General features: G+C 44.5%; 1 protein-coding gene across 1 annotated transcript in view; it reads left to right on the top strand.

The window, feature by feature from the left end:
• The window catches only part of GDA (guanine deaminase), a 77155-nt gene extending 67761 nt beyond the window's left edge, over positions 1–9394 (top strand). Inside the window, exon 15 of the mRNA XM_084834303.1 lies at positions 9184–9394. The gene's annotated coding sequence lies outside the window, so the exon portion shown is untranslated. The remainder of the gene's footprint in view (positions 1–9183) is intronic.
• The last annotated feature ends 5854 nt before the right edge of the window (positions 9395–15248 follow it).

Genomic DNA, 15248 nt, shown 5'->3' with positions numbered 1-15248 from the left:
TTCAGGCTAATTTTTTTGCTGCTCAGCTGTTCTCTGCCAGTCAGCTGAGTAGCACAAGGGAATCAGGGGAGGGGAGGTGTAACCCTCCCTCCTTGCTGCTCTTAAGCTTAGGGAAACCCTCACACACACCCATGCGGCTCAGCTAATGGGCTGCAATTGATCTTTATCTGCAGCCCCATCTTCCTTTCTCTGCTGCTCAGTGCTACCCACCAATCCCCTGAACAGAGGGACTCTGAAGCCCCGCCTCTTCCTCCCCATTACTTAGCCACACCTCTTCCTCCCCATTACTTAGCTGTTTCCTCACTGCTCAGCTGTGTGAATGGATAGATGGAGGGTGAGTGGTAAATACATGTGGATGGATGGGCAGTGAGGGGTTGCGTGAATTAATTCACACACATACCATCTAATCAAAAAGTGTGTTGTGTGTGTATAGATAGGGGGTTGATTGATATGTGTGAAATAGAGAAGTTCAACATCACCCTCCTGTGTATGTGGGTGTGAAAGAATGGAAGAAAAATAGAAGATCGTCACTCATACATCGTTTTTCCCTTTCTTTTTTGATATGCACGCACGCACACACACAGTGTTCCCTGACTATCAACTGAAGTGTAGGGGGAGGTTTAAGCCTTCCTCTCCTGCAATTCTGATGTAGATTGCCCTCCCTCGTGTTGCTTTAAATTTTTTTCTTAAGCTTTATAGCAGCACCAGGGTGTGTGGGAGGAAGGATTGTGAGGGGAGGAAAGGGTTAAACCTCCCAACCCCTCTTGATCCCCTCCACACCACTCCACCAAACAGCAAGGAATAGCTGGGGACGGGATGGGGGGGGGAAGCATCTGCAGCTGTTGCCCCCTTTTCCTGAGCTTAACAGAGGAAGGATGGGATACATATGCAAATAATATTTGTAGTAATGTATGTAGTTTGATAGGAATGGAAGCCAGGCAATAGAATCCAAACAGTAGCAGTATCATAACACCTTTATTAAGACCAACTAAAAAAATTACACAACAGTGATATCACTAAATGATATTTTCTTAAAATAAGAACGATAGACTAACCATCAGTAGGAAGTGACATCTGCTTGCCTCCCTTGAAAACAGCCTGTTTACAGTCTCCTTGCGAGTTACGGTTTTTCGCATGATATAAAAATGGATTCAAGTTGCATTAGTGTCACACCATTCCCTCTGGGAAGGAAGTGCTACAAACTTGCTCTTTGTTGTCAGTGTCTTTAGTAATCAGCTGCAAGAAAATAGCAGAGACGCTACCCTTTTGATGAATTCAGAGCAAAGGCATTTTCATTTATTTATTTTGCAATTCAAGTTGGAACTTGGAAGGCAGCTCAAGCATTAGAAAAAAGACTGACTGGAATGAGCTAATTTCCATTACAGACAGAAAGTAAATACCACTAGCTCTCCCACACAGGAAGAATAAGTAGTTGTCTAAAGCAGTGTTCTGAGTTTCCTATATCTCAATGTCATTACAGGCACATGGCTTGGATCTATTCATTTGGGGTTATAGTTAGGTCTATTCATCTCCTATAATTCCATGCTCATGGAATTTATCACAATATTTGGATTCCTAAAAGATCAGCTTTTTAAATAAGTGCCTAGCCCTCATGAATGTGGAGGTATGTGACCATAATCAAATAGGATTAGATGCACTGAAGTGCCATTGAAGCTATGGAGTAAAGCACAATGAACTCAGTCTTCAGTTGTGGCCAGAGTCTACAAAGTATTCCAGGTTTTGAGGATGAAACATCCTTCTCCATCATAATTACCACTTTGTCGCTTGTGGCCTTCAGTGATCAAGGCCTCTAAATTTCTACATTGTTGGGGACTGGGATGTAATGAACAATAAGTAGTTGTAATCTCAAAGTAACTATAACAGACTGGCAATGCAATACTACCAGTTCTGTCTCTTAAACTAAATGACAATAGTCACTTGATTTCTCTAAATATAGTAGAACTCAACTTCATAGGAAGCAAGTGGATAATAATGTAATGAATAGTGAAGCAGAGTTGTTTTGTGACATATGAAATTCTCTTTCTAATATTTCTTTCCCCAACATCATTTCTGCATATAATAGATTTATGTTAAACAATGCAGGTTGTACATTTCTTCAGATTTCTAGGCACCAGCCATATGCAAGGATGAGGGGAAAACACACACAAGAAACTAAGTATCTGTAGGCACTGGCTGCAGTTTTTTAGGCAGCTGGGCAACCAGGCGGCTGGATTCTTCCCAGGCCAAGCCAAAATGGATGCAAAGTACAGAATATTCTTTCAGACCATTTGTGAAGGTTTGAGGGCTACAGAGGCAAGGAAAAGAAAATGGTCAAGCCTAGAGGCCTGGGTTATTTGTTCGTTTGTCTGTTGGGGGGGGGTGGTATCCCTGAGAAGAGTAGTTTCATTTCCCTGGTTATGTTTCATTTTCCTGACTTCAGTTTCATTTCTTTAGGTCTGAAATAGTAGTTTTGGTTTTGGGAAAGGAGGGGATATACAGGGAAAGAGAGGAAGTGAGACTGGGACGAAGACCAGAGAGAGAGGAACACCACAGCCTGAAGACTGAACAGGAAGAAGCAGCCTGGAGAAATCTAAGTGCAGCTGGGGTAGAGGAACTTGCATTTTTGCAACATTTATTTTCTCTTAATGCCTTTTGTATCACTCAACTCTATTCTGTAAATACCTTTAATTGTAATTTGCTTGCTTTAATTTACCAGTAATCTGTTGTGGTTAAGACTCAGGTGTCTGAAGTACCAATCACCCCATGTCTAAAGCCTAAATCCTACATTATTGGTAAGGGGAAGTTTAAAAGAAGGATGGTGGGACTCTTAAGGAGGCAAGAGGTCCTTAAGGAGTTGCTCAGCAGGTCTCAGTCACTCTGACACCATTATTCTTACCCACTTCAATGACTCATTACAACTTTTGCAACCATTATCTTCTGTCTCCTACATTGTCTTTGGCTGGGGGTGGGTGGGGAGCGTACTTGGCCAGGCATTTCAGTGTATCATGTATGAAAGGCTTTATACCACATCTAGAAGCTGACTAGACTGAGGGGCTGTTCACACAACATGCTAACTCACACTCAGTGGTTGAGTGTGAGTTGTTTTGAACTCTGGATTGTTTGTTGAATTGTGGGTTCAACTGTGTTGTCTGAATTGTGTTGTCTGGGTTACCATGTTGTCTGAATGCAGCACGTTTTCTTCAGGGTGGGTTATTGTGTTGTCTGAACACAGCCAGGGTGGCTTGTTAACCATGCGGTGTGGCTTGTTAATCACCCTGGCTAACCCAACAACAAACCATGGGTTCTCAAGGTGGCTTGTCGAGAAAATAAGCCACAGTTCATGGTTAAGCCACCCTGGCTGTGTTCAGACAACACAATAACCCACAGTTCAACAAACAACCCATGGTTCAAAACAAGTCACTGAGTGTGGGTTAGCGTGTTGTGTGAAAGGCCCCTGACAGTTGAATATGGGCAATGAGCAGCACACCTGAGGGCAGCAAGCTTGCTAAAGGATTTAAGGGAGGTTGCGATGTTCCTCACCCCACAGTGTCTGCTCCCTAAGGCAGCCACCACATTCAGCAGCACTGTGGGAAATTTTAAATGGCAGCTCACTGCTGTCTGCCACTGCCACCAAGTAAGTCCACAGCTGGGGGCCTATTTATGTAGGAGGGCCCAACAGAGGGCACTTTGCTGAAACCCCCTCAAAACTGGCATCCACCTTACTTTAAATCTTCATTTCAACCAAGACCACCTCATAGACCCAGTGTGGTGGAATTGGTTGAGTATTCATGGGAAACTCTGGTTCAAATAAAATTCACTGGGAGACTTTAGGCAACTAACGGCTGCCTCTCACCGTAACCTACCACACAAGGTAGTTGTGAAGCTCTAATGAACTTTGTGCACTACTCTGAACTCCGTGCACTACTCTGAACTCCTTGGTGGAAAAGTGGGATTGAGATATATCTATCTATTTATCACATGTATATCCCACTTTTCTTCCACTGTGGAACTCAAGGTGGCTACATGTGGTTCCCAGGAGGTCTCACCTCCAAGCACTGACCAGACCCAGACCTGCTTAGCTTCAGTAAGGTGGCTGTCTCTTGTGCCTTAAGACTAGGGCTGTGCATGGACCCCCCAGCCCAATTCGGAGGCCAGTTTGGGTCTTCAGATTGAACCCTGATCTGCTTTGAACTAATTTGGACCTGATACATCCTGGTTCAGACCCCAGATCCGAATCAAGATTCAGACCCTGGATTCAAATCAAGATTCGGAGATCCAAATTATTCAGATTTTACCTTTTCCCATTGACTTTATTGGAAAACAGAAACAGCCACAACTTTTTAAATTTTAATGATAAATACATGTAATTTGGAGGACTGGCAGCCCCTATAGAGGTGATTGAAACTGCCAAGTTTCAGACAGATAGGTCCAGTCCTTTTTGTGGTAGCTACATGTAAAATCTGCTTTTTTCCCCAGATAATCTGTCAAAGCAAAGAGCTATAATTTTTTTGTTCTTCCAAATAAGTGCATGGAATTTGGTGACATGGCAGCCCCTTGTGGGTTGACTGAAGGAGGATTCAGCAGCCCCTATAGAGGTGATTGAACCTGACAAATTTCAGACAGTTAAGTCCAATGGCTTTTGTGCTAGCCATGTGTAAAGTTTCCTTTTCTCAAAACTAAAACAAGAGGATAAAAAAAAACCTGTCAAGCCACACAGGGGATTAGAGATCCTAATCAGAAGGTGTTTAAGGTGACTTTTAGGAGGTCACTATCCCCAATCTCTGGTGTAGGTTTTTTTGAAGTACAAAATAACCCCTCTCCCCTAGTACTTTCCTTTTGTCTGTCCTGAATCTGCCACTATTCAGCTTCACTGGATGAAGTTGAATGAGGCTCTTCTCATTAAGGGAAGAAAAACGTTAAATCTCTCTTTGGCTGCAATACACATTACCTGGGAATAAGTCACACCGAACCCAGTGGAGCTTATTTATTGCACTGCTCCACTTTCTCTACTCCATATAATTTTAAAGACCTCTCCCTTATTTGCTTTTTTTCCTAAATTAAATAGCCCAAATAATGAAGCCTTTCCTTATAGAGGAGTTGTTCTAGCCCCGTGATCATTTTGGAAGCCCTTTTCCTCATTTGTAAAAGGAAGAGTAAGATGAAGCAAACATTTTTTTTTTTTAATGCATATAGCCAAGCCTGATCATATTCTTAAGGTCATTTGACGTACACAAGGGAAAACAAGTGACAGGCAAAGTGTCTTGGAAAATCAGCAAAAGTGAGTAGGTGTAACTTCTTTGGTGAGCTAGCCTGGTGCTGGTGCTGCTGGTCCCACCAGCACCTCGCCCACACCCAGCTCTGCCCCTGCCAAGAGCAGCATCACGGGTGGTGGTACCCCTAAATATTTCGTATTATGTATTGTGTGGTGCTTTGCCCCACAGTATGTATTGGACTGTGTGTTAGTGTACTGCTGTGGCCACAAACTGACTGTGTACAGTAATGTGTATGCTGCACTCACACATGACCAAAAGAAAAGCAGGTACAGAAAGAAAGAAAAAAACTACCTAGACTAGCTAGGGGTGGGGGGAAGGGGAGTAACACACTATCTAAAGCCTAACCCAAAAGGTTATTTTTTGTGTGTTTTTTAAAAACAAGAATATAGATGAAGAATTGAAAAATGGGGAGGGAAGGAATAGTAATTGAGAAGGGCGGAGGTGGGGAGGGTGAAAAACAAGCAATAAACGAAGCAAGGAAACAAACTGAATCCTGACACCTAGAAGAGAAAGGGTTAAAAAAATGTTTTTGGTGTTTTGTTTTTTTTAAGAATCTAGAAGAAGGATTTAAGGGAAAGGGAAGACTAAGAAATGGAATGGAGAAGGGCTAGGTACTGGGAAGAACAAACAAGTAAAGCTGCACTAGCACAATCCAACAAGCCCTCGGCAACAAAGAACTCTCCTACTACCAGCTCTCATGCTGGGAAAGGAAAGCAGAACCTCCTGTTATATACAACTCCTCCTCCACCTCAGTGATTGGAGACTGCTGGGTTAAAAGTTCAACCCTATTGGCACCTAGAGATGTCAGTTGCCAAGGCTGAGTTCCCCCCTCTCAACTCCTCCTCTCTCCCTCCTTAATCTTAAACAAATAGTTACATTTCCCAGACAGGCTGTCTGGGCTTCAGAATTGTCTGGATTGATCTGAATTGATTCGACCTGATTCAGACTGATCCGGACCCGATCCCGACCCATTCACCCCACTTCACTTTGGAATTCGGATCCAGAACCAAAGTGGTGCACAGCCATACTTAAGACCATGCCCTAAGCATTCACAACTTAGTGTGCTCTGAAGAGGGAGGGAGGTGGGCAGGTGAAGATCACCTCAGGCCCCTTCTCCAGCTGGACTGTCCCCCTCCCCACATAGGGCCATTACCACCAACTGCCCTGTGGGAACGATTCCAGGAGAGGGGGGGGGGCAGGCAGGCAGGCAGAGAACACCTCAGGTCTCTACTCCAGCCGGACTTCTGCTTCCTCACTTCTCTCACAGGGCTTTATACCATTAATGGCCCTGTGGGATGGATCCTTACATATTATTTTTAATATTGGTTACAGTGGGTTTTATTAATATAGCATTGACCTATTTGTAAGCTGCCTTGGGAGGATTTTTATTTTGTTAGGTTGGATATAAATAATTGTAATAAAAACAAACAAACAAACCTCATTGTATTGACACATTTCACTGATGCGAGACTGTGTAATAGCTTTCTTAAACTTAATGTTTATTTCCAATTAATATTTAACACCATCTGTTCACTGAGGGCTATCCAGAAGGATTCCCAAGATGTGACAAGTACAGCAAAGGGGAAGGTGGCCTAATAGGAAATGTGTGTGTGTGTGTGTGAACTCAAACCATCCTCCAACAACACCCATGTGTGGTGGTGCAGGAAAAGCATCTTCGAAAAGTGTGTCCTGAAGAGGAAGTTGAAAAGATAAGAAGGCTGGCAAATTCAAGGAGGGGGGAGGCAGGGAGCACTTGCTTAGTTCAAAAGGAGCTGCCTCATGTGGGAGGAGGAAACAAAAGGAGAGCAAGATGATTTGGGGAAGACCAGTGTCCAAGAAGGGTAGGTCCTTTGAAAAATATAGAGGTCAGGAATGAATTTTCCCTCATGTTAAATTGGTTAGCCTTTTGCCTCCCTTCATAGCATGCTCACATAACAGTCCTCAGAAAGTATTTGATACTAACTGATGTGTATCTTACTTTAACGTTATGGCAACATCTGTTCTGAAGTGTGCAGGTTGATCTGTGGTGGCAGCTGATCTTAGCCAGCCCTACCAAGTCAAGCAGATTCTGGGTGCCATTTAAAAGCAGCCAATTATCAGCGACGATTTTTAATGAGACTGTCTGCTGCCGGACTTGGAGTTTCTCCTTCAGGCACCAAAATGTTTTAGGTCTCCTTACATGTGAATGTCCCTAATCATGTGACACAAGGTTAACTTAGGTGGGGTTGTGTTGTTATGGCATTCTCTAGTTCTAGAATTCTATATGGGGTTAAGATCAGGGCCGGCCCAAGACATTTTGATGCTTGAGGCAAAGGACAAAGATGGCATCATCCCCCTTCTGTGTACAGAAGCAAACTGGACTGGCAGTTGAATTTTGCTTAAACACTAGTGACAGGATACCTGAAGGCAGCAGGCTAGTTTACGGGGTGTAAGACAGGCCATGTGGGACACACAGCTGTGTCCCCCAACAGAGGGAAATTGCTTGGGGGCTTAGAAGGAATTTATTTAGTTATTTATTTTATTTGAACCCCGCCTTTCTACCAAGAAAAATGGCACTCAAGGCAGCTTACAATCACATATAAAACTTGATTAAAAAGATAATTAAACAAAGGCATTAAAACACAATGAAAAATGCAACAGTAACAGAATAAAAACACCATCGAACCCACCAAACCCACTTACATGTCAAAGACCTGCTTGAATAACAAGGTCTTTGCCTGCCGGCAGAAGGACAACAAAGAGGGAGCAGACCCAGCCTCCCTCGGCAGGGAGTTCCACAACCTGGGAGCAGCCACCTTCTTTTGCGTCACCACCAACGCACCTCTGACCGTGGCAGTCTCAAAAGAAGGGCCTCTCTCGAGGATCTTAAGACCCAGGCAGGCAAGGGAACCACTGCTGCCCCAGATGGTTGGATCATTTTGCCTAATGGTAGGGCTGGCCCTGGCTAAGAGCATCAGGTTGAAAGACAAGGACAAGGAGGAGGAAATTATACTTGAGCTGTACAAGGCCTTGACAAAGATATAAGAGAAAAGGGTGTGTTAAGGTGGTGGTGGGTCCATTTTCTGGCAAGCATGCAACATGTCAAATCAAAAATATATGATAGTGCCACTGTCATGTGCACCGCAGTCCATATGCATCCCCTTGTCCATGCTTTGGGATGCTTTTGCCTCTAATCTATGAGCCAAGAAGCAGGCAGTAGTGCAATGCTGGAGGAAGGCTAGAAAACAGGCCTGATGCCATACAGAGACCTACTGGCCCTTCCTGTCCAGGGGTGTCAAACTCTTCTGGCCTGCATCACAGATTGGCCACCCATATGTTAAGAGTGTCTGAAGAATGCTCCAAAATGATCAGCGTTGGTAAAAAAAATGCTTATACATTTTATAATCCACATAAAAATATTAACATTTCTATCTTGAGAGGAACTTAAAAATAAAAATTCACTTTGTGTTCATGTCTTCATGTATCTGCCTTCATGTATGTGTTTCCAGCAACAACGAGAGACTTTTGTGCTAGACAGCTTTTCTCCCACCTCTCTAATTTCGTACAGGGCTTCCAGCCTTGAAATGCTTTCATTGCAAATTCCTCACACATCATTACTCTGGGTTGAATCCATGTGCCTGGGTTTAGGCACATGCAACTGGGCTGGCGGAAGCATACTGCCCTCCCCTCTTCTCCACGGAAGCCCCTCTAGCCCCCTGAAAATGATACACAGAAGGTCAGGGGACTCTGCTGTGTTGTGGGCATGTGTGGGGGCAAGGAAGGCCCCTTCTCTGAGCTGAGTCCTTCTATTCACAAAAGGCAGATCTTGCAGCCAACCCTCTGAGCTCCTTTTTCTTAAAATAGTTAGACAGGTTTATGGAATGTTAATTATATGAATAAATGTCAAAGTACTTGCCATTCTTTTCTTTAGATCTGGGCTGCAATCCTGTGCACACTTCCTTGAGAGTAAGACCCACTGAACATCAAGCGACTTACTTCTGAATAGACATGCCTGTAATTGTGCTGTCAGACTACAGGTTCTTCCAGATTAGGCTTTTATTGTGCCATCAACCTGTCTCATTCACAGAATTTCACTGGTGGGGTGGTGGTCCAAATAAAGTCATCTTCCATTTGTAACCCTCCCATGTTTTATCACTGTGTCTTCTGTCTTTTTTTCTTTACACACACACACACACACACCCCATTATGGAGGAAAACATGCTTTTTGACTGGCAGCGTTAGGAGCTCTCCGCCTGGAACCCAGTGACTCACTTCTCTTTCTCGTTTCTAACAGTTGTTTCAGTTTGAAACCTATCACCTTGGGGTTGTGTAGTATGAGGAATGTGATATTTAGTGAACCACTCTCTTTGTAGCCATGCTGCAAGAACAGTTTTCTTTATCCACTGGTAATTCTTACGCCTTCATGCTGCAGTACTTAAGGGATCACTTGGTGGTATATAGTATGAAGTGGACAATACTTCAGTGTAACTGAAGAAGCATGGAGTATGTGTCTTGAAGGAAGAGACTTTCAAGATCTATGCTTTGTCATGGCTTTCATTCAGAAGATGGCATTCTTCTCTCCATATCAGCCAAAATGAGATACTTGAACCGTTCAAAGCAAGAGGTGCTTGGATTTTGAATTGCAATGAAATCAAGCTCTGTTGTACCACTTACGATCACACTAGTTTACCCAGCCTCACTGTGAGTATTACAGAATGGGTAATGGTTATTAATGAGTAACTAACCCACACAAAATCACTTTGCTATACTGGAAAATTTAGAGGAGAATCAATATTTGCATCCATCTATCCATCCTAGTCAGTGAATATCTTGCTTTTAAGTCTAAAGACTTCCAGGGTATTCACAACAACAATGAAATCAAAGAGTTGGATCATCCTGTTGCAGTTAGACATGCCTTAAATTAGTCATGACTAACTTGTCTCATTGATTTCAATGGGACTCAAGTGTGACTAAGTGGATCTAGCTCAAAAATATTATTTAAATCCAGCAGAACAGAATAAAAAGGCAAGGGCTGCAATCCAATGCACACTTATTTAGGAGTAAGCCCCACTGAATATAGCAAGCCTTCTGAGTAAACATGCACAGTATTGGACTACAAAAGTCTAAAAGGTCTAAGGCAGGGGTGCAGGACCTCCGGACCATGGGGCACCACAATCCATCCTGTGCAGCCTTTTGGGGTTCCTCCAGGAGGTGGGGTTTAGGCTCCAAGCCCTGGCTCCTACAGGGATCCCCTCAAAGGGCATCCCCGGCTGCTACCTCTCCTCTGAGATAACAGCGGAATTCCTCTGCTGGTGCACTCCACTGTTATCTCCGATCTCAAATTGGAGGTAACAGCAGGGAAGTGGGGCGGCCTAGGCATTGGGACTTACCCAAGGGGCACTTGCTATCTCAGATCAGAGATAGCAGCAGGGTGAGGGGCAGACTGGGTCCCTGTCCCCATGCTGGGAGGAGGCACAGTTCCATGCCTAGTTCTATACTGTCCAATTTGGAGAATTTTCATCCTCAGCCCCTAGAAATTACTCATCCTGAACTGGATGCTTTCCTCCACAGGTCAGTTTGAAAGCTGCTCTGCTACCTTTTTGATACTTTGTCTGCCTTTACACTAAAGAAACCCCCCATCCTCCCGTTCTGGGGTCTTTCCACATTTATCGCAGGGTCCCAGTGACCATGTGATGGCTGGGGGGAAGCTTTAATTTTCAAGGTTCCATAGGCCTCAGTGAAACAGCACCATCTAGTGGCTGTTTTAATCGCATAACATTCTGAGTTAAAAAAAGGTAGTTTGTTATTTCCAGATCTTTCTGAGATAGAATCACCAGAAAATACCTCTGGCTGTGCCCTGGAGGTTGATGACATCATGAAAAGGACCCACAAACTTCCGTGAGTGAGCAATCTCAATAGCAAGATAAAAACTCCATGTGAAGGAGCCCTAAATACCAGCAGACTGGATTCATTCAGTTCAAGGATTATTCCCCTCCCTTAGAATTCAGTTCCTGAGTTGTACATTTCTATAGGATTACCCACCCACCCACCACACACACACATACATTCTCCTGCCCCTGGGATTTATTTCCTTGCAAGCAGTACCCTAGGGGAAGCATCCAAGATATGCCTTCTGCAAGAGGGACAGACCTTGAATAAGAGGAAGGGCTCTGCTTGCAAAACATTCCTCCGCCCGATTTTGGGGGATCCTCCCCTGCAGCACACCCCATTCAGCCTGCTGCTTAATTAATTAAATGCATAGGTAGTACTTACCTTCTCCTTGCTCAAGTGCTTAACTTGCTGGTCTACTTGTTTCCCTTGATGCTTTGTTTCTGGAGCTCAGATGTCAGTGGGGGTTCCCCTTGAGCTCATAGGACTGGGCTCCCTCGCAAGCCTATTTTACTTTTATAGCCTTAGTTAGCTTCCCCCAACTTCTGCTTCTCCTCATACAGATGGTTAACTTCACTGGAATACTTAACTGTTTCCCTTGATGCTTTGTTACTGGGGCTGGGAGGTTTTGTCAACTGGTGCTCATACAGAAGGGTAGGCAGAAGGTTTCTGGCTACCATTGGTTGAACTATTATTATGCTAAGGATCTATGCCTGCTTTTGGTTGCCCTGTTCAGCTTCTAGAGCCAGGGAGGGCAAAGTCAGCATAGGATAAAAGGGGTAGAAGAAAAAGGACTTAGGAAAGGTGGGGACAGCAGGCTAATGGAGGTGAAAAAGGGAGGTTTGGGCATGATAAGGAGGAATAAAAAAGGATGAATCTGAGAGATGGCAAACTGGGGATAAGAATGGGTGGTGGGGAGAGTTACACATGACTAGGAACAGACTGATTTGAAATAAGTTCACAGATTGGTTTGAAATAAGCAGCCAATAGTAAGACGAGCATTGCTTTATGCACCTCCAAAATAATTATTTCTGTGGAAACCAAAAATAATCCATACGTACACACACACACACACACTCTCTCTCTCTCTCTCTTTGTGCTATTCCATTAGCACTGGTAGTGCTTGCTTACATAAAATGACTCTGGGTGTGAGCCAAAAAGTTAAGCTTAATACAAATTTATCTGAGAGTTGTTAAGCGTTCCCTAATTCATGGGCAAGTGATTTTCCAAAACTCCCTGTACTGCACAAAAAAATTACCACCTGAAAAAGTTCTTAACTTAATATACTCTTCCCCACTACTCTTCAGCCCCAAATCATATCGTGCAAGATGGCAGTTCAAACTGTTCGGTGTTACAGAAAGAGAGTATAGGAAACACAGAGTACCACTTGCCGGCCCAGTGTGCCACCACTGTTGTGCAAGCCTACTTGAGTCTCGCTTCTTTCTTGAGATGCAGATATTTCTCTTCCATTGGAGGTTGGTCTTGGAGATTGGAAAACTTCAGATTGGCCACTGCTCCCCTGATAACAGACCTTCCTTTACATTTGCTACCTAGTTCCCTAATGAGAACTCGCCATCCCCCCACGCCCCCACCCTGATGCACTCTGTCTAAGGAGCATTGGTAGTTTTGCAATATCTTCAACAGGTTTTTGTTCATCCACAGAAGTCATTGCTCAGGATCACATTAGGGTGCTGCCCTCTTGTTCCTGTTTCATGTGCCATCTAAGCCCTCTTAAACACATGTAGCATAATCCTATGCATGTTTACACAGAAGTGAGTGCCACTGTGCTGAATGGGACTTACTCCCTAGTAAGTCTGTTTTGAAATCCTGTTGAACTCAGTTGGATACAGGGTTTAAATACGCGTTACGTTCAATATGTAATTCTGCATTACATTAATCTTTTGGCAGCTTCCATCCCATGCCAAACAGCAGCTTCAATGGAGTGTTTTAGTCAGGACCTATGGGGCCAGAGGAAAGGATGAACACACAGCACAAATCCCCACTGCAGAGCAGCCATTAATAATAGCCCAAAGATCCAATGAAAACTATAGTTTTGTGGGCTGTGCTAAATCTTAGATCTCATGATGGTGTATGCAGAAGGAAGGCTCACCACATGCACATATTGGAGAAAAGTCACCTCGTGTTGATGTTACCATTTCAAAATGGATGCAGTTCTTCAGCCTGTTACGCGTTTCCTATATAGCTTTATCAGTGTAATAGGCAATAGCAGCAGCAGCAGCAGTTTTCGGAACTATTTTATCATTTTGAATCTCCTCCCTGCCTTTGGATAAGTGAAATTGTACTATCATGCATTTCAATGTGAACGAGTTCAAGAACAGAGATACATCTCCGGAATGGTAGGTTTAAGGACCTCCCTGTCAAAGCAGGAGCACATCAAGGAACAGCAGCAATTCCACTCCTGTTCAAAGTAATGGCTGAGCTGGCTGCACAGATCCATAGGAACGCTCCACGTAATAAGTTATTTGCTGATAATGATTAACAGTACAGTGACTATCAAGAGGAATGGTAGGATCTGGTGGCAGAGATTATTTGAGCAGAATAGACTAAAAATCGACCTAGAGCAGGCAGACAGAAGAGACGATCTGTGGAGAAGATATGAAGGCAGGGAACAGTTGAGGAGAATACATGAATCGCTGCAGGGGTGACATGAATTTAAATACATTGGTCTTATGATGTAGGAGAGGAGGTGATACCATGCAATTTGAAAGGTGTGCAGGACAGTTCAGGGAGGAATATGGGTAGTCAAAGGCTAGGGATGAGGTTGCAAAGACACACAGAACAGGGCCCCATCCACATGGCACCGCTTTCAGGTGCCACCCCGTCACAACTGTGCAGCAATGCGGCTTCGAACGAGCATCCCCTGCGATACACTTGCGATTTACTGCGGGCTTCCCTAACAGACTCACAGTGCCCCCCCCCTTCGCCATTATACTTAAATGCGCAGCTGTGCAGTCTCGTGACCGTGGGGGTGCAACACTTCATTGGCTGTTTTGTATTTTAGGGGTTCTGTTGTGTCTTTCCTTCCCTTATTAGTTAAACATTGGTTGTTCTGTGCTCCTTCATTTCCAAGCCATCTGTTTGTCAGTTCCCCAGCCCAAGACTCTCACAATGGTCGCACTCACGCAAGTGTGAGCAGTACGTGCCAACCCATCTCTCCGAAATGGTGGCCGGAGCGAAGATGAGCCTCCCCCAAGACCCTCCCCCCAGCCCTTGGGCACCGAGTCCGAAAGCAACCATGCAAAGATATGAAGCTGCAAAAATGTGCAGAAGTGTGATTAAATAACTGAAAATGCCTCTCTGTGCCTCTGTAACTGTGCAGCTGCAAAGGGATGGGGGGAGTAAAGGGGTGTCACAGAGCAACGTAAGCACTATGCATGCCTACAACATGCTCACCGCAAAATGTGAAGTCGGTTCGGATGGCCTGCAACCGCGGGGAAACCCACAGCAACCCCCCAAAATCACAGCAAAACGCCACCTCGGAAATCCGCAGTTTCTGGGAGAACACCACGGCTGTCTGCGAAGTGGCGACTGCGTCATCTATCCCGAGGCACCTCGACTCACAGCCGCCCCGGAGTACAAGGCTCATGTAGGTGGGGCCTAGGAGTGTTGGGCAGGTAGATGGACATGGTTTCAATTATTTATTTAAACTTTTATCCTGTCTTTGGACTGAACGATCCTCAAAGCAGCTTCCCAAACCCTCACGATCTATCCACCCCTAGTCCCCTGGCGAGTGGATGAGGCCAGTGTGTGTTTCCCTTCCACCATGCAGTCTCAGGGCACTAGCAGTTGCAGCCAAGGGTTCTTTCTGACAGAGAGGAAGAAACAAGCTCCCTGCAGCTGCTGCTCCTCTGGCCGATGGATGAAAAATGAGAGATGACAATGATACACCGGATGCCCATATTAACAGGAAATGATTTAATGAGATACTAAGTGGGAATAAGGCGGCAGCTGGGGGGAGAGGGCATGATCAATTAGGAATGAAGTCCAGAAAGCTGTTCCAGGATAGTTTGGGCCACACAAAGAAGCCAAGGCCTGACCATACATGCAAGTAGCAGCACCACGAATTTTAAGACACAGGAGCATGTC

The sequence above is a fragment of the Heloderma suspectum genome, chromosome 2 (assembly GCF_057233095.1).
Source record: "Heloderma suspectum isolate Gila_16-S chromosome 2, 16-S_ref, whole genome shotgun sequence".
NCBI classification, from domain to species: domain Eukaryota; kingdom Metazoa; phylum Chordata; class Lepidosauria; order Squamata; family Helodermatidae; genus Heloderma; species Heloderma suspectum.
This window is presented reverse-complemented; position numbering and strand designations above follow the sequence as displayed.